This window comes from Lathamus discolor, chromosome 5, assembly GCF_037157495.1.
Source record: "Lathamus discolor isolate bLatDis1 chromosome 5, bLatDis1.hap1, whole genome shotgun sequence".
NCBI classification, from domain to species: Eukaryota; Metazoa; Chordata; class Aves; order Psittaciformes; family Psittacidae; genus Lathamus; species Lathamus discolor.
In genome coordinates, this window is record NC_088888.1 from 46,193,326 (window position 1) to 46,213,570 (window position 20,245).

Here is a 20,245-nt window from a genome sequence, read left to right on the forward strand (position 1 = left end):
TGGTTTTGGTGATGTAACAGCTTCTCCCTCTTACTACCTCTCAGGGAATGAAATTAGTGCTTTATTAGTGCTTTCTCACTACAGAGAATAAAATAATAAATTTCTATTGCCTAGTGAAGCAGCAGTCTAATATTTGTATTTCTGCTTGAAGAAGCACTGCAAGATTTTTAACAGGTGAAATACAGCTTTTCACATGAGAATAGCTGCCCCTGGTGTTGCCTTCTCATCCTGGAGAAGGCAGACTCCAGACAGACTTCAGGTGTGGCACCTTTGAAATACAGAAGATGAGTGCTATAAATGCTGAATATTTAAGAAGTACGTATGTTTCATACTTCTTGAAAACAAAATATGTTTCCTAGCTACAAAGAACCCATAGCAATATTGTGCAAAGTTCCCAAGCACAAACACAGGATACCTCTTTCTTTCCAAAGACACATTCTGAGCCTCACTCTTCCCTACCACAGTTCTAAGTTCAGCTGACTTGGAAGCAGTAACCTTCGCTTTGCCTCCAGTGATTCTGAGTTCTCATTACCTGTATCCTCCTTCTGAAGTCATATGTAGTCCCTGACAATTTTGATTCTCATCTGTTACTTTTACAGTCCCACTGGAAACGCTTTCTCCTCCACTCTTTCAGTCCTCATCCTTTCACGATTTTGCTCTACCTGTAGTTACTCTATCGCTCCTGGCCTAGTAGAATGCTTAGGGTTGGAAAGGACCTTAAGATCATCTAGCTCCATTCCCCTGGCAATGAGAAGGGACACCTCCCACTAAACCAGGGCCCTGTCCAACCTGGCCTTGAGCACTGGCAGGGATGGAGCATTCACAACTTCCTTGGGCAGCCTGTTCCAAGGCCTGCAGTATCCATCAGCTTTCTGCATTTTCTGCTTTGGTGGGTTTTTTTAAGCCATTCACACAGAAAGCATTCAGTCAGTTCCCTTTTAATTGAAAACTAGCTGCGCTTAGGTCCAAAGAAGTTAAATGGATATAGTGCCTTTGACTTCAGTGAGGACAGGATTTCAGGCTTGCATTCCTCGTGTTTCTTGACTGTCTCAAAAGCAGGAAACTATGAAGACACTAGGCAGTACAAATACAGTGATTTGTGCCATGAAAATGTTGCCTGGTTATAGGACTGTTACTTGCTTGGCTTTTCAGTAATACCAGAATACCTTGGCAGGCTTTCTGCTAAGGTTAATGAAACTTAGATAAATAAGAGCTTGGTGAGCTCAGATACTTTATCTTTTTGCAATGTGTTTCACTATATCTGTGTATTTAGCCAGAAGAATGTTGGCCATGTTCCTGCCTCATTTCTAAATGCTGGAAAGTTAATTGTAATCAAGGTATTTCTTTTTAAGAGGATTGATTTTAAGTTCAAATGGAAGTCTCTGCTCCTTGCAGCTTCAGGTCCTTCAAAACTGAGGGAATGTTGAATTTAGGAATAAAAGTTGTAGCACTGTATTTTTTCCCCCAGTACTCTTATTTTCCATCCTTTTTCTGTGTTCTTTGTGGAAATCTTCCTTTCCTTCCTCTTTATAGTTTTTACTCTACCTTGTTCTTCCTCATGGTTGAAGGCTCTGTTGACATTCAGCCTTTTTTTCTTCATTCTTGATGCCTGATTTCTCCTTTTGCTGGCCATAGTGACCATCATTTTATCTGCCTAACCTTGAAGGACAGATTTAGGAGGAAGAATAGAGATGACAGATGCTCAGTAGAAAAATTGAAAAAGGGTGGTTGTAAATTAATCAAAGCAAGAGGAGAACAAGAGAGCATCAAACTAAAGTGGTTAAGAAGACCCAAAGAAAAAGGGATAAAAAAACACCTAGAGGAAGGAAGTGAAGAGGAAAATAAACAAGAAAAAAAAAAAGTTATAAAAATGGGGGCTATGATCAACATTTATATAGAAATAGTCAAACTTTATGCAGAAAGAAAACAAACCCCAGAAAGCTTAGGAGAATCATAAAGCCCCCTTACCGGAGAAGAGAATGGGGCAGGAGGAAAGAAAGAGGTAAGGAAATAAAAGTTGGAAGTTGGCTCATTGCTTTGTGTTTCAGATTTTGATGGCAATTTTACACACACAAGATCCATACAAGATAATAGGCATGTATAAAACCATAAAAGATTACTGTTTATGCAAACCATACATAATTTTGTCCCTGATTCAACACAGCACTCAAGCACTGGCTTATTTCCCATAACGTCAAGCAAAACTAAGTATTTTACTCAAAATGAGCCCAGTTCCCCCCAGATTACTCAAGATGTGTTGAATGCTCTGCACTAAGGGTTCAGGATTTGCCTTATTCAAACAAAAGAGCCATCTCAAGGCTTCTCAGTGATTTTAGTAAAATAAGTAGATGGGAAAGGGCTTGAAGGGAAAGGTAGAGCTGGGCTGGATAGTTAAGGGTACAATTTGCTGCTCATGTAGCCCCAGGCTGGGTGAAGTTACTCCTTCTTCCTCCCAGCAGCACAGTTTACTCCAGTGTCTGCTTGATCACCAGTCTTGCTATCCAAAGCTCTGACTTAGTTGGAAGTCGATGACATTTTCTTGCTGTGTGGTGCCCCCATCCATCTGCTGCTATAGACCAGCCCTATGCAGTGCTGGTGCCTTGGTTTCCTGTGTGCGTCCATCCATCTTTTGTTCCATGAGCCAACAGAAGAGCTGTACATGAGGTCTGACAGTTCCACAGAGCACTTACTGCACTAAAACAATTTTTAATACACAATAATTAAAGTTCACTGTATCCTTATCCACACAGCACTGAGTTTTGGTTTTGCCCTTATAGCAGCTCTAGTTCCTTCCTTACCCAATAACCTACAAGAATGTCACCCAGTATTCCATCTCTGCATGTGTTCTGGGTCTATCATACAAAGACCAACCAATAAACTGTTTGCTATCTGCAGTTATTCTCTACATGAAGTCATATCCAGCATTTCAGGAATTAGTCTGGTACCTGGCTTGCTCGGGTATGATTTGGTTTTTCAGTCTGGGTTGAGCATAGCTGGCAGTTGGTTTTGGGCAGAGATGAAGTCACAATCACAGTCAAAGTGAATAAATGAAATTCCATCTAAATACAGCTTTAAAGAAAAGACATCAAGTAAGGGATTCCACAGGACTGTTCATGCACTAAACCTCACAAAGACCTCAGTACAAGCATTGCTAAGAAATTTTGAAATTTATCGCCTGATACAAGGTACTGGTTACCACCAGGTCACCCTCTGTTCACATCAACACCCATAGGACTTGAGGGTCATTCTGTCCTCTGAATATGAAGTCATTATTTTCTTCCTATTCCCAAGTGAAATGGGGGTGTCAGTTTTACCCATGGCTCACTACTTGACTATCTGGGAAAACCGTAGCTGTCTTGGGCATCTACAGATCAGGAGCTTTCAATTGAGCAGAAAGGAAATTTTTCAATGGGCAGCAAGAGAGAGAAAAAAAAAATCTTCCAATAAAGATTTCACTTCCCAGTGAAATAGGCATCCATACAGGCAGGAAGCAGGTTGAAGGCATACAGGCAGTAAATAAATCCTCCAGTTCTACTTTCCTTATCCCATCTCTGCAGCACAATGCATTGGGTTGTCATCTGCCATTTGTGTATTCATTCTAATTCTTTCTGCCTTGTTATTCTGTCAATTCCTTAATCTATTTACACTGACTTTATTTTCAGTGTGTCTATTGCGACAGCAAATCCTAGAATTGCCTTGGGTGTTGTCTGAAAATGGCCATTATCTAATCATAATGCCTACCCAGATGAGGAACTGTAAAGGCCCTAGGCATCAGTAGGAGTCTTTAACAGCTGCCTGCAGTTTAGACCTGCATATCAATTTCCACCTTGGAGGATCCGCTGCAGTGTTGTAAGGTGAATAGGCACTGTCTGTATTAAAATTTGGATTAGTGGCTCAACCAAAATGTTCACTTTCCCTCCCTCTCTCTCTCTTTCTCTCTCTCCTTTTTTTCACATTAATAAACTTGCTATCTTCATCTTTTGTTGGTAAACTATATAAAAATGCAAATGACCCAGAATCCAATTAATTTCTGGAAGGTTGCAGCTGTTTTGGGCCCTATTCACAAAGACATGTGGTGTGCGTGCGTGTGTGTATGCATGTGTATGCATCTGATTGCTAAGAAAATCAGGCCTTATTATTGAAGCCTTGACTCTCAAAATTTGAGCTATTGTTCATTGCCAGTGCTGATGCAAACAGATAATTTCCAAATTGTATTCCACGTTTATTAAAGTGGTAGAAAATGTGGCTAATTTCAGACAAAGCTGAGAAAAGGTGGAGCTTGAGAGCTGAAATAGGAGATCTGGGAAATCTGTTTCTATTACAACAAAGAAAAGTTTATCTAATATCTCAAAAAGCATTAATTACTGTGAGGCACAGGCGAACACATTGTGGATTTCTTCATTGGTTTTGTCATTCTTCATTGCTTTATTCTACTACTGTGAGTTGTTTGGCTTCATTTTGTGTTTTGGGGTTGTTGGTTTTTTTCTTATATCTAACATGCAGTTATGAAATTGAGACCATCTTGGGAATATTTTTCATTACCCAGCTCAGGCTTTGAACAGAAATTTATCTAGACCAGACAGTTTGAAGCAATGTACGTAATTGTTCCTGTTGTTGGTTGAACTTGGGCAAGACAATCAGGACTGATTCTTTAATTTCTATATTTATATTAAGGGGCTCCATTTATGGCTGCCCAGTATGAAATTAACAAAGCATGCAAAACTAGCAACATTGTGAGTACATAGGTCTTGATTTCCTATGTATCTGTTCCCACACATTAACATGTTATCCATGAGAAAAAACATCAGCAGCATCTAATTTTCTATGATGTTTATGTCTTCGTATGCTCCTGTTTGCCTTTTCTTAAATCTAATACAGGTTAAGCATATTTCTGTCAGTGGAATATTAGCAGGATGTTTGTAATCTCTCCCCTACCTAATGAACCTCAAAGCAGCTTAATATCCATGAGATGTCTTCCCCTGTGCCATTCTATTTGTTTAAGTTGGCCAACAGCTCAAAATTTATGGAAGTGAAGACAGCTGGGGCTGATGGCAGCATGATAATATACCAGGCTGAAAAGGGGACATTTTTCTTACTTGTAAATAATCTGGGAATCTTATTTACTTTATTCTTAAAACAGAATTCTGGTATTTTTCTATACCAGTCACTAAAGAAGCACAGATGCTGCTGACAAGGAAAGGTGAATTTATAATTTGTCATTTTCATTGTGATATGAGCATGTAGTGGAATTTTAGCCATCAGAAGCCCTGCATTTAAGGCACAGAGTAGCCTATTAGACATATGTAGAACAAGCCCTCCTCAGTTTATTATAGTCAGCAGTTGTAGCAGGGGGTGCATACAAGGTTAAATTCAGCCTTGTGTGGAAAGCTTGTGTGAGGTCAGAGCACCAGATAAATCCCACTGGAGCAGTAAAAATTGAATTTGAAAGTGGAATTTAAAGCCCTGTGATAGCGTCTGGTACAGACAAGAATTTAACAGAGAGGAGGCGGTTTTTGCCAGGGTACCCACTCTAAACACACGCTTGCAAGCATGGATCCGTAGAGGCAGCAACCAGGCCAGTTTCACCAAGCATTGCTACTTGTTGAATAATGTGCTGAGGTGCCTTGATTAATAAGAATAGGCAATAAGCTGAAGGGTGCTCTCTTCTCTGAAAAAGAGCCAAAGCTTTTGATCAGATAACTGGGGTTTAAGTTTAATATTTTACAGGGAAAGCTTTTCTTTTTCTGGCTTTGTTGTAACTGATAATGCACAGAGATAATGCATATTGGGAGCACTGATAACAGAAGGAATAAGCAGATCTATAGCAAGAAAAATGGGAGAGAGGCTCCCATCTCCAGCACTCTTCTGGGAAGACTGAGTGGAGGGATAGAATCAATAAGGTTGTGTGTGAATCAGCTGTAACTGCTTGTCTTGCTGCCAAAGCAAAATTTGATGTTAGAGCCTTGCAGGTGAGCTTACCATTGCACGGTGAAATCAGTGTGGCAGACCCTCGGTGTAGTCCTTGTGTAGGATACTTTTTTTCCAGTTTACATGTATCTGTCTCTTTGAGTAAATAGTATGGGTTCAGGCAATGCCTTTATTCAGAAACCAGAAGAAAGCATAAAATAGTGCCCAGAGTAACAGCTCTGATAGAGACGTTAGGCAGAGAGCAAGCTCCCCTGCTGCCTGCCATGGCATCCAGCGCACAAAAACTATTTCACAAAATTATGCAATATATAAGGTCTTAAAACAGAGAGGGGCCTTGCATGCAAAGAGGGACAATTTAGAAGAGTGTAAGTAACAGCTCCATCTGGTGATGCCATCCTTATAACTATGTATTTAAGTCTCTTTTATATAGACCCCCCACCCTTCCCCAGTCTTCTTTCAATTTTAGATCCTTTTCTTCTTCGTTATCTGAAATAATTCAGATTTCATTATAGTAAACAAAGTATGAATATTTCTTTAAGGTACCAGCTACACTGGAAGATTACGGGAGAGCCTGGCAAATTGTCCTAGATCACTGGATAAGGTGATCTCTGTCATAATTCATTTGAAAGTAGAAGGAGGAAAAATGTCTCTCTGGTATAAGAAATGTCCTCTTACAGTAATCAAAGAAAACAGTTTGATTCATGTGGGTTAAGAAGAAGTATGTGAAGCTATACAATTTTCTTAAAGGTCCTACTCCTACAAAGCACGCATTGCCTTCTGCAGCTGCTAGTTATTCTTAATCTGTATTGACATAAAGTTTGGGATACCTACTGTTTTGCCTGAATTGTATAACACATGTTATTCATTCCCTCATTTTTCCTCCCTCATCTTAGTCAACCACATTTTGAATATCTCAGATGCAGCAATCTGTTAGAAGAATGTAAGAGCCATTACTAGTAAGACCAAAGGCCCGTCTAACTCTGCATCTATATCTGGCTGATACTTGCACTTGCTGTTCTCTCAGACTCCAGCTATGTTCATTCTGAATAAATGTAGTCTCCATACTTTTGGTAATTCTCAGAGGATGATTGATCTACTTGTCTAGTTTCCCTTTTCAGTCTATGCATCTACAGCATCATCAGGCAATGTTTTTCACATATCTACCATCTATTGTACAAAGAAGCACTTGTGTTTGTTTTGAATGTGATTTTTATTATCTTCATTTGATGCTCCCTAGTTCTCATGTAGGAAGGGTCAAGGTCCATCCTCTTCAGTGCATTCATGATGTCTCGTATTTCTGTCATATTCTTAACAGGTCATCTTTTTTTCAGGATAAAGTGTGCTAGCATCTCTTGTTGGTAGTTGCTTTTTTAATCTACAGCTTTGATGATCTGTGTTGCTTTCCACTAAAACTTTCTGGTTTACCTGTATCCTTTTTGAAAGAAGAGTACCAGGCAGTATTTGACACACAGCATTTAATATGGGGTTGAGCGATGGCATTCTGTAGCAGCACACTGATGTTCTCTGTCTTGTTCTTCACTTATTTCCTAATATTTTCTAACATTTGACTTGCCTTCTTGGCTACTATTAAGCACCAGGTTGACATTTGGGTAGGACTATCTGTCACCCCAAATCTATCATCTAAGTAGTAATGATCAGTAATGGTCAACAATCATCAATGCGTGGAGTTAGAATTGTTTGTCCCATGGGCATTATCTTCCATTTATTTGCAGTGAATTTAATTTGTCATTTAATTGCTCAGCCACTCAGGCTCATCATGTTCCCCTGCAGGTTTTTTTGGTCACTGCTTGCCCTTGCTATCTTGAATAACTCTATATCATAATCAAACTTCCAGAACTCCCTACTCACCCACTTTCCCAAATCATTTATGAATACATTAACTATACCAGGTGCCAGCTCATATCCCACTGGAACTCCAAGGGTGGAGTGAACACTGTTCAAGAAGCTATCCGTTCACTTTTCCTCTACCTTAACCAGGTACCTATCCATTCAGGGCTCTTTCCCTTTATCCCATTGCTGCTCAGCTTGCTTAAAAATCTTTTGTGAAGGATGTTTAGAAAGACCTTTGGAAGTCCAGGTAGATTATGTCAACTGAATTAATACTACCCACATACATGTTGATCTCTTTAGAGAACTCTAGTGAATTTGGAAGACAAGGCTCTCCATTATAAAAACCATTTTGACTCCCAAGTGGGTTAAAGTTTTTACTTGCTTTTTCTTAGGCTATTACTGTAAGCAGAAAAATATGATATATTTACAGTGGTTCCCAGAAGTATTTCTTTAAACTCTATCTGAGGTGTTTATTTCGATGGTTAAGCAGGAGGGCTAGTAATATATTACTTGGTATATATGCTTTTTCCATTTTGACCCCAGTACTCCACTATCTTGCAGACACTACAAAGACGGATATTCTAGTCAGGGTGAAGAAACTGCAGGTATCTACTATAACACTCATTGCTTAGGGGCATGTACATTGGTGATCCCACGTGAAAGTTGCATGCACCAAGAAGATTAAGTCTTCTCAGATGACTTAGTGACTTTTGTTACCACTGAGTTCAACAACAAGATAGTGGTACAAAAGGTGATGTAAAAATCTATCTAAAAGGGTCATTTTTAATCCATGCACCCCAAGTATTACGCTAAATATTACTGAGTATTAAGCACTGTAACTTTATCTATTTACTTTTTTTCCATTTTGCATAGTACAGTAATAACCTATTGATTTATCATGATAGAAGTTTAGCACTAGGATTAAGTCCTCTCTGTTAAATCTACCATCATTTTATTCAGCCTGGTATAAAAGACATAGGAACAGTGATGAAAAATACCAGGGGGAAAAAAATACAGTTTGCAGAGTTAGTTCTTTTTTATGTGCACCCTATTAATGTGCCATCTGCTGCTAGGACATAGATTCATTTACCACTACAGAGTTCTAACATGATTATCTTTTTTTTTCCCCTCAAAAGCCACAAAGGGGCTAAATATAGATTTACTTAAAATTCTAGGGAAAGAGGCGGTCCTTGTTCTAGACACAATTGTTCTCTTGATTTTGAGAGCATTACCACTAGCATTAAATGTAATTTACTTTATCTGATGACAGTTTGCTGAACAAGATCTTAAGTTTTAATAGGATCAGGACATAGATGGTAAGTGGAGAGAAAAGCATTGTGGGTGGAATTCATCCCACCCCATTACCCCTTCCTTAACTAAGAACAAATTGAGCACAGAGACGAGATTACACCTTCTCCAGGAGGTAGGCCAAGTTAGAGGGCATTAGCACACTCTGTCTCCAAGCCGGAACAGAGTCTGACACCCTGCCACATTTCCCCTGGTAGTACAGTTGTGAACTCATTACTCAGATATATGCTCCTCTCCTCTCTGTTCACCACTGCACTTCTAATTACCCTCTAGTTTATGATAGCTGGTAAGGCACATGCAGTTGCTCAGAGTACCTGTTCTGTAAGCCATCCACCCTTTACACAGCAGAAGCTTTTTTTTATGTCTCATACTATCACAGGCAAATTTCAGAGCATGATAAAGCCCTTCACCAATCAAAGCATCTAGTGTTAGAGGAGAAATTGGTTTCTCATTCAGAGTTATGGGCCTATTATGACCTCCCACATTACTGCTGGTTCATTTGCAATCAGCTTTTTCATTATCTTTCAGCTACACTGGACCAGAATTATGTTAATTGCCCATTAACTACAGTTGGGTGATTCATTTATTCTTTTAATTTAGAGTATCGAAAATGGATCTAACCTCTATTTTGCTTTTAAAACTTTCTGATACAGTCTCTGCCATTACTGAGGTGAAAGTAAAAACAAGATATCAATAAAGCCATGTCCTTCACTGGGTATAGAGCCTCTGTGGACAGCATCAGATCCTGTATGTGTTGCAAAGTAGTCTGCAAAGAATGACAAACAAGTTTATTAGAAAAGTTCATTTCTTTTTCTCTCCTCTTCTGCTGGAATAGATTTTCCTGATGTATACTGGAGGTTCTTAATTTTTTCACTTCATTATTTCTGCCTTTTAAAAGGGTTTGTCTTCAAGGCTTAAATCACCCTCCACCTAGCAAAAATTTGTATAAGCCTACTATGTGGCAAGCTTATCAAAAGTGTGGAGTTTTCTGCAGTTGGGATGTGTAGCCATTCTCACCCAGAATACCAATTCCAACACTGTTTTTACCTTTGAATTGTTTGGATTTGAATTGTTTGGAGCTTTGTACTCCTTTTCAGGGGTGGGGTCATAACTGAGTATTTTTCTTTCAGATGTTTTTTCATTGGATGCCTCAGAATTGGGGACTGGAAGCATCCTCATCTCTATTCTCTAGAACAGATTGTATATTAACTTATGTTTTCCCCTACAGCAACATAGAGGTGTTTGTGATAACTGTTGAAGGTAGAGGTCTTAGTGGAAGTGTAGCTACACTCCTGTAAATACTGAAGTATCACTTTACTGAATTAACATAATTTATATGACTCCAGCACTGATCTGAATGAACATGTAACTTACAAGGATGAACATATTCATCCTTAGCTAAAGGTAGACTCTCAAAGAACTTTCTAAATTTTCCCAATTTGTACTATTATAATACAATCTTAACCAAGGATCCAGATACCACATCACTGAATGCAGTACAGGTTAGTAAGGAAGTAAACACACTAAGCCTCTGAGAGCTTATATGCCAAGTGTGACAAGACAAAGGACGTGACAGAATAGGTGAAGTGGTTTGGGATGAGAAGGACAGGGCAAAAGAGGGCATTTCTACCCTGGAGATTGGAATGTAATTGATAGGTCTCTAGGGTGGGGAGCCCCAGAGTGACTAAAAAGAAAGGTAAAGAACAGGCTAAAAGTGGGTTTGAGGGAAGCCAGGTGTCAGTGTGAGGTGGAGTCATTAGGACAGCTGGAAGGTCTGGGGAAAGTATAAGAAACTTTGAATTGCAGCAGGAGGAAGAAGGAAGGTCACATAGGATTACATGTGTATTTTGGTGTAGGCATGGCAAGATTTCAGTTATTTTTATCAGATGAACTCAGATGAGCATTTGGAAGTGAAGGTGCACTTGCAGGTTTGAAAAAGCTGACATTTAAGCATGTCAGTTTTTTAGGGAGGGAGGTTTGGGGGGATTTTTGTTTGGGTTTTTTTCTTGGTGGTGGTTTCTTTTCACTGGTGTTCTTGTGCAAGGAAAAGTAAGAGGGAATACAAGGAAGCACTGGAGTATGAAAGAAGCAAGTAGGCAATACAAGATGGTTCATGTTGAAATTAACAGTATTTTTGTCACATGAAAACAGTTAGTGTTGCAGGATTAGGAACAAAACATTACTGACTCACTATTAAACCCTAGTTTTTCAACAGAATTAACAGAACTGCTTTTGGGTTATTTTTCTCAGAGAAAGATTTGCACATTATCTAGAAGTGTGTAGACCTTTATTTTTCTGAACACCTGAAGGGTCGCCTACACAGGTAATTGAATTTTTGAGGGGTTTTCATGTCAGAAACAGAAACAAAGCAGAAATACATTTCATGTTATATTCTTATTTCTATAGATTGCATGTTTTATCATGATTTTGCAGTATGGCAAAAGCCACAAAATCAATGAATCTGATAGTGTCACAAAACCAAACATAAAATTCTCAAGTTTGTTCTCTGTTCAGTCTGCTTCTAACCCATCACCATGAACTACATCTATGAAAAGCAGGTGTGTCTTGCACACTTATGGGTTCACTTTGAAAGACCAGGAGTTAATTCGGCATCTTAAAACATGGCTGTTGCTTCCAGCAGTCTCTTTAACTTTTGTTTACAAAGCATCCCTTCCCAAACTCTTGATCTCCCAGACACAGTTGTCATCTTCTTGGAGAGGGTAGAAACCTTACAGATTAATCATGTTAGTATTGTCAGTGGAACATGCAAACCACTTGCCTGTCTTACAGCATCTTTAAAATGGGGTGGTGCCATTCACTGTAAAGTTAAGCAGCATCATGTTGTAAAGATGTAAATTCAAGGGGACAGCTAGAAGTTAGAAGGAAGGAATACCACAGATAAGCAGTCACTCCAGTGTGGCTCAGCCTCTGCACCTCAATATTAATGCAACCAGAGTCAATAAGAACGTAACTGCAAAGATAAAAATAAAGTCTTAAAGAATCATAATAATTTAGCTGCTTTTGCATGGATAGATTGTTTACCCACTCCACTTCTTAAAAGCCAAGGGCTTAGAAGTGCTTAATAAATCTGCTCTGGTGTGTGTGTCTGCTGGAATACTCATCTCATTGATTTTATATACACACAGATACACATACGTGTGTTCAATGCTTTCTGAATTGAGGTCCCACTCCTTGATTGGGATTGATTGATTGATTTAGCCATTCATAAACTGTCTATATTTAATCATAGTAATCAATGTTATAATACTGTCTGTGTTGTAAAATATACAGAATGCAAAATATGAAGCGGGTTCTTTGCTTCTGGAATCTCAATTATTTCATTGCTGATAATTTTCATTTAAATATGTAATCTTAAATCTTGACTTAATGTTTTTAATATAATACTTTTCCATATTTTATTACGTTCTCAGGATCGGATGATTAGTTCGTTTACCTATGAGCTAATAAGAAGGGAAAAGGCTGAGATTCCGGGGTTTGTAACACATGCAGCAGAAAGCACTAGGCAAAGGCGCAATCATTTTTCCATATACGAATGCTGCCCTCTGCTGGACAACGGGTACGTTACAGCTTAATTATCTTGGGATTACTCCCTCCGAGTACCTTTTCCCAGGCTAACTGGAGGTAACAATGATATGGATTTACTGTCCTGATTCCCAGTTTTGCTTCCTCTGAATACCACCTACAGTATTTCCCTGGCTGCCCTACCCTTGGAGAAGTGACATCTGAGAGGTATCTCCGATTTCTTTGCAAGGCTCTAAGAACAAAGCAAGACATGGTTTATCTCTCATGCAGGTGTCTGCAGTTAAGTGCATTGCTCTTCTGCTTTGTAATGGGAAGTTTAGTTACTTGTCTGCAAACACAGAAGGCTATTGGCATATAGCTGTCGGATAAGTAAAGCATACCAGACTGTTTTCAAAACCTCAGATTAAATTTGATCCTGTAGCTGGATAACATGGCTGCCTGAATTTTGTCCTGACAAAGAAGGCTACCGTGTGCCTGTGAGAACCACTACATGGTAGTGACACCACACATGGCCTTTCTTACCTTCATCTCAGCCCTACACCATCAGAAGCTGATCCAAATGCTGACATTCTTGCATCTGTCTTTACTTGCATGGAAAGAATTTGCTTGGATCTAATTCCACTTCTAGTTTTCATTCTTTCCCTTAAGTCTATCCCCAGTCTGTCTTCTTGGCAGTCTACCCTTTTCAGGGTGACTATCTAATTCAGGATGAAAATGAGCTTTTGTATGAGTGGATTTCTGTATAAGATTAGTACCAGCCACTGGGATTTCTAGTTCTGGCATTCAAAGATTTCACTGTCCCTGCATTAAGTTTAAGCAAGATGACTTTTTAGTCATAGTTTGGAGACCCTGAGAGAATGTAACGCAATGCAATCAACATACCAAATAACCAAAAGAAAGTGTAATTTATGCCAATTTTCACTACCTTGATGGGTAAGCCCAGCAGAATATATTCACAAATGATACTTCTACAGGTTTCTGGTGCCATCTGCTATAACTTAATGTATAATTATGTCTTTAGTACAGAATACTAAAGGATGGTTTAAAAACCTATAAAACATATCTCAGAATTACAGTAATTTCTGTGGATCCCAATTATGTCTCATAAAGCTCGGTTGATTTTTTTCTTCTTTCTCAAAGTGTGCACTGTTTTCATAAAGCAATATTTGATTCTGGTTTGCAGACTTCATAAGCAGAAGGGTTTATATCATAATCAGCTATATTTATCCCACTGCTGCAATACGTATTCTTCATATTGGGCAGAAATAAAGCAGGATATTTACTGCATGAAGACTTATTACATGTAAAGGTACAAAATTCAGTTTCACATTTTGAGATAAGCATAGAGCAACCAGCTTTCTTGCAGGACTAGGGTCCGATTTTGCATCAGCCTGTGCTATTTTAGAGTTTGCTTCAGAGCCCGTATAAAGCCTGTCATTTTAAAATGGCATAAAATATGGAGGGTTTTTTACTATTTGAGTTTTAAATAAAACTTGGAGGGGCTTAATCCGTAGGAAAAATGTGCTCTGTCATCATTAGATTTCTATTTCTTATAGTTTCATGTTATTTGTTTTAAATGATCTTGTTACCTTTGTCCAAATATTTGTTTTCCTTAAATTTATAAAACTTGGAAAACAGGTAGTTGAACCTTTCCAAAATGACTAGCACATGCAGATAATCAGTAGATTCAAAGGCTTTGAGTGATTTTTTTCTAAGATAGATATTTTTTAGCCCTTAGAGCTGTGACTTGAACATATTATTGTCAACATTTTATTGTATTTTGAGCTGCAGCAAATTTTGATCTTTATTGTTTATCTCCAAAGCAAGAAAATAAAACAGTGCATTATAATGCTTTGTTGCCATCTGCATAAACCTCAAGTATGCATTGGGTAAGCAAATATATTCCTCAACACCTTCAAAATTTACACACATGGAGCTGATGATGGAAAAAATAAACGGTAACAAACATGCTACATCAAGACAGAGGGGTCTGACACAATCAAGAGTGGAGGAGTGTTTTTAACAAAATCTCGCAGGAGATCTAATAGGAAAACTTTCTTTGTGTGTACGTTAACTCTTTCTTTCTCTTTCTCTAATGCTGGGAAAAAATAGCAGAAATGCTACCTGAGAATGTAGCTCCATGTGTGTTTACTATGAATGTATTTATAGCCTTTTAGCACAGATATTTGTTTTAGAATCACAGAATAGAATCATAGAATAGTTAGGGTTGGAAAGGACCTTAAGATCATCTAGTTCCAACCCCCCTGCCATGAGCAGACACCTCGCACTAAACCATGCCACCCAAGGCTCTGTCCAGCCCAGCCTTGAACACTGCCAGGGATGGAGCGTTCACAACTTCCTTGGGCAACCCATTCCACTACCTCACCACCCTCACAGTAAAGAACTTCTTCCTTATATCCAGTCTAAACTTTCTTAGCCTGTCTTCATACAGGAGGTGCTCCAGTCCCCTGATCATCCTTGTGGCCCTCCTCTGGACTTGTTCCAGCAGTTCCATGTCCTTTTTATATTGAGGACACCAGAACTGCACACAATACTCCAAGTGAGGTCTCATGAGAGCAGAGTAGAGGGGCAGGATCACCTCCTTCGACCTGCTGGTTGCACTTCTTTTGATGCAGCCCAGCATATGGTTGGCTTTCTGGGCTGCGAGCGCACACTGAAGCCGGCTCATGTTCATTTTCTCATCGACCAGCACCCCCAAGTCCTTCTGCGCAGGGCTGCTCTGAATCTCTTCTCTGCCCAACCTGTAGCTGTGCCTGGGATTGCTCTGACCCAGGTGTAGGACCTTGCACTTGGCATGGTTAAACTTCATAAGGCTGACATCAGCCCACCTCACAAGCGTGCCTTTGGATGGCATCCCTTCCCTCCAGCATATCAACTGAACCACACAGCTTGGTGTCGTCAGCAAACTTGCCGAGGGCGCACTCAATCCCACTCTCCATGTCACCAACAAAGATGTTGAACAAGACCAGTCCCAACGCCAATCCCTGAGGGACGCCACTCATTACTGGTCTCCAGCCAGACATTGAGCCATTGATCACAATTCTTTGCGTGCGGCCATCCAGCCAGTTCTTTATCCCCTGAGTGGTCCATCCGTCAAATTGATGTCTCTCCAATTTAGAGAGAAGGATGTCGTGCGGGACAGTGTCAAACGCTTTGCACAAGTCCAGGTAGATGACATCAACTGCTCTATCCCTGTCCGTCAGTTCCGTAGCCCCATCATAGAAGGCCACCAGATTGGTCAGGCAGGATTTCCCCTTAGTGAAGCCATGCTGGCTGTCTCCAAGCACTTTGTTGTTTTCCATGTGCCTTAGCATGCCTTCCAGGAGAATGTGCTCCAAGATTTGGCCAGGCACAGAGGTGAGACTGACTGGTCTGTAATTCCCCGGGTCTTCCATTTTCTCCTTCTTGAAAATGGGGGTTATATTTCCCTTTTTCCAGTCATCGGGAACTTCACCTGACTGCCATGATTTTTCAGATATGATGGCCAGTGGCTTAGCAACTTCATTCGCCAGCTCCTTCAGGACCTGCGGATGGATTTCATCAGGTCCCATGGTCTTGTGCACGTTCAGGTTCTTAGGATGCTCTCGAACCAGATCTTCTCCGACACTGAGCCCAAGGTCTTCATTCTCACAGTCCCTGCATCTGCCTTCCAAGACTTGGGTGGTGCGGTCAGAGCCTTTGCCAGTGAAGACCAAGGCAAAGAAGTCATTCAGAACCTCGGCCTTCTCCAAATCCAGGGTAGCCAGTTCTCCAGATTGCTTCTGGAGAGGGCCCACATTGTCCCTAATCTGTCTTTTATTTGCAAGGTACCTATAGGATCCCTTCCTGTTATCTTTAACATCCCTAGCCAAATTTAATTCTAAATGGGCCTTAGCTTTCCTAACCTGGTCCCTAGCTTCCCAGACAACATCCCTGTATTCTTCCCAGGCCGCCTGTCCTTGCTTCCACCTCTTATAAGCCTTTTTCTTCCCCTCTTAAGTTTCCTCAGCAGCTCCTTATCCATCCAAGGAGGTCTCCTGGACCTCCCGCTGCATTTCCTTCTAGCTGGGATGCAACACTCCTGAGCTTGGAGCAGGTGGTCCTTGAACCAACAGTCTTGAGACCTCCTGCCCTCTAGAGCTGTATCCCATGGAACCTTACTAAGCAGGTTCCTGAAGAGGCCAAAGTCTGCTCTGTTGAAGTCCAGGGCAGTGAGCTTGCTGCAACCTCTTCTCACTGTCCTGAGGATCTTGAATTTGACCATCTCATGATCTCTGCAACCAAGGCTGCCCTGGAGCATCACATTTCCAACCAGCCCTTCCCTGTTGGTGAGCACGAGGTCAAGCATGGCACCCGTCCTTGTCGGCTCCTCTGTTACTTGCAGAAGGAAGTTGTCTTCCGCACAATTGAGGAACCTCCTGGATTGCTTCCACTGGGCCGTACCTTCCCTCCAACAGGTATCAGGGTGGTTGAAGTCCCCCATGAGAACAAGGGCCTGAGAGCATGAAGCTGTTCCTATCTGTTTATACAGCACTTCATCCACAGAGTCCTCTTGATCAGGTGGTCTGTAACAGATCCCCACAGTAATGTCCCACATCGCTGTTTTCCCTTTAACCCTGACCCACAAACTCTATTGACTGATCACCTGTGCCCAGACAGAGTTCCATACTCTCCAGCCTATTGCTGACGTAAATAGCAACTCCCCCTCCCCGCTTGCCAGGCCTGTCTTTTCTAAAGAGCGTGTAACCTTCCATTCCAACACTCCAGTCATAGGAGCCATCCCACCATGTTTCTGTGATGCCTATTATATCATATCCCTGCAGATATGCACACATCTCTAATTCCTATTGTTTGTTCCCTATGCTAGGTATTTGTATAGAGGCATCTGAGCCAAGCTCCAAATAAAGCTGGCTCATTGGCTGGGGCGGCTGGAATATCTCTACATCACTCCGAGCATTTATTACAGGTGCTGGCAACTGACTGGGAGTGCTGGGATGGAATGATGCCCCTCTCCCCCAATACATCTAGTTTAAAGCATCCTTGACCAGTCTGGCAAGCCTCCTACCGAAAACAGCTCTTCTCTTTTGTTGTCAGACCAGCTCTACCAGCCTCCAGAGGACCTGGCCTCCCACATTCAGTCCCATGTTCTAGAAACCCAAACACCTAACTATGGCACCACTGTTCTAACCATTTATTAACTTGGCAAATCCACCTGGACTTTTTAAGGTCCTCCCCTTTATCCTGGAGAATTGATGAAAAGACTATCTGAGCTCCAGAGCTCCTAACCACCTCTCCCAGGGCTATGTAGTCCTTCTGTGTGTTTTCCAGGCTACTGCTGTCTGTATCACCCATGTGGATCACTAGAAGTGGGTAATAGTCAGCAGGACTTACTAGAGCAGGCAGCCTCTCTGCAACATCCCTGATCCGTGCCCCAGGTAGGCAACACACCTCCCTTGAGGCTGGGTCAGGCTGACAGATGGGTGCCTCTGTGCTTTTCAAAGTAGAGTCCCCTACCACTATGACCCGCTACTTTTTCCTGCTGGAACCAGTAGAGATCTTCTCTAGCAGTGCATCAGCTGGTTGTTCATTTGGTGAGGTGTGTGTTTCCTTGTTAGCCCCCTGCAGAGCTGCGAAGAGGTTGTGTAGGGACATCAGATTTAGGAGGAAGCCCCTTGCTGTTAATTGTCCTCTTCCTCCTTTTTTCGTTTTGGTTTTTTGTTTGTTTGTTTGTTTGTTTGTTGTTTGTTTGTTTGTTTTGTTTTGTTTTACAGCTTCCTGGGTTAACGGCCTCCTTCTTTCCTCCATGAACTACAGGGGACGCTTGAGGCCCCTGCACAGTTTGGGGCTGGAGCAAGCAGCCCTGCTTCCTCTCAGCTTCCCTCACATCTTGCAGCCTATTAATAGCATCCCACAGCTCAGCCCCTGCTGCAGGAGGACCTCCACCCGGGAGCACCGAGTGCAGCCCTGCCCACCGTGCACCCTCCCCTCAGCAGACCAGTGCAGACACCCTCTACACTCTGAGCTCTGCACTGCAGCCTCCCCTCTCATCGGCTCTGTCTGGGTGCCTGCGCTGCCACCGCCAGGGCAGCCAGAGCAGAGCTCCCAGAGCAGGCCCTGCCCATACGGCGAGTGCTCACCTGCCTGCTCACCTGTTTGCCTGCCCTGGTCACTCGCGCTCCCTGGGGCAGGTTTCGAACCAGTCAGGGCTGGTGCCGCTGCTCCTGGCTCCGCCCCCTGTGAGCCCCTGCTCGCGTCAGCCGAGCTGCCGCCTCCTGGGCAAGTTCTGTCGAGGCTCCCTCGCTGGCTCTGGCCGCTCTGAGTTGAGGCTGGACGCTGATCTCTCCCCAGCTCCGGTGTTGAAGGTGACCTCTCTCGAGCTACTCACCTCAGCAATTGTCATGTTTTCATGTCTAACATTAAATTCCTAGGCAACACCCATTAGCATTACAGTCAGACAAGTTTATACCAGTAGAGGATCTCAGCTGACTTACAGTATCCTTCTAATTCTTTTTTTTTTTAATTTTTATTTTATTTTTTAAATATCTTTCTAAGGAGTGTTTTTAGTGAAATAAAATGGCTGCTGATACAGAAGAGGCCTTAGGAACAGAATAGAATAAATGGGTAGCTATGAATACATTTAGCCTGAAAATCAGCAAACAGTTCCCAGTCACGTGGGTATAGTGAGAACAGCAGCAACTAAATCCCCAATTTAGGAAGTGCAGAATATAACGTGGTGCTTGCAGTCAGTCTTGAGAACCTAGGTCTCTTCTCTGATATGTTCCTAGAAATAAAGTGTGTATTTGTAGTGAGAGCAGTTGACTGTAAATGGCCATGAAAACTTGCTGAGAGAAAGCTGGTTCTAACATTCAATCCTGTCACAGTATTTCTTAACCTCTCTCTTCCTGTGGTTTTCTATACCAATACCCTCCTCTTCATAGGCCAAGATTAGAACAACCTTCAGGTGTCTCTGGATCTTGATACCCAGTCTTAAAACCACAGCTGGGGCCATTGAATTGTGATGTATACATCATAGCATCTTACAGTGCTAATGAAGTTGCTCCTCATTACTGAAGTTTTCTCTAATTCGAGGGAACTGTAAGTTTTGCTCCTAACACTCACTTTCTAAACACCAAGTGGTGAAAAGAGCAGGTTTCTGAGAGCTGCCTAGAACGGCCCTCCTTTGATCCTGAGATACATCTCCTACTTCCCCTGGATTTCCTGTGCCCTCCTGAGTCATGGTAGCATGGTTGGGACCCAGACTTGGATCCTTGCCTACTACCTTTCCTTTTTCATCTTTTAAAGTACAAAACTTGCAGGATCAAAACAACTGCTGAGCTAACTTTCATTTTCGAAGGTACTGGAAGAGACATCCCATGATACAGAATAATTTCTTGCCCCCTAACCAGATCAGCTGTAAAACCTTGATTGGATATTCATTTCCTCCTGTGGCCCATTTTATGGTGGCTGCAAGATATAAAAAAGATGGAGTCTGTCTTTATAATGTCTTTCTTTTTCCCCATCTGCATTCTAGCAGATTTGAGCAGGCCTAAAGGTCACGCTGCATGTAGCCACAGTAGCTTTTTAAAAATCTTTGAATGCTAATCCAGCTCTGAAC

The 20,245-nt window shown here is 41.5% G+C and overlaps 1 long non-coding RNA gene across 2 annotated transcripts in view; it reads left to right on the forward strand.

Moving 5' to 3' along the window:
* LOC136015139 (uncharacterized) overlaps positions 1-12,880 on the forward strand; it is a 35,571-nt gene extending 22,691 nt beyond the window's left edge. For both annotated transcript variants that reach the window (XR_010613088.1, XR_010613087.1), the window contains exons 2-3: positions 12,519-12,664; positions 12,794-12,880. This is a non-coding gene — a long non-coding RNA (uncharacterized LOC136015139). The remainder of the gene's footprint in view (positions 1-12,518; positions 12,665-12,793) is intronic.
* Positions 12,881-20,245: the final 7,365 nt, after the last annotated feature.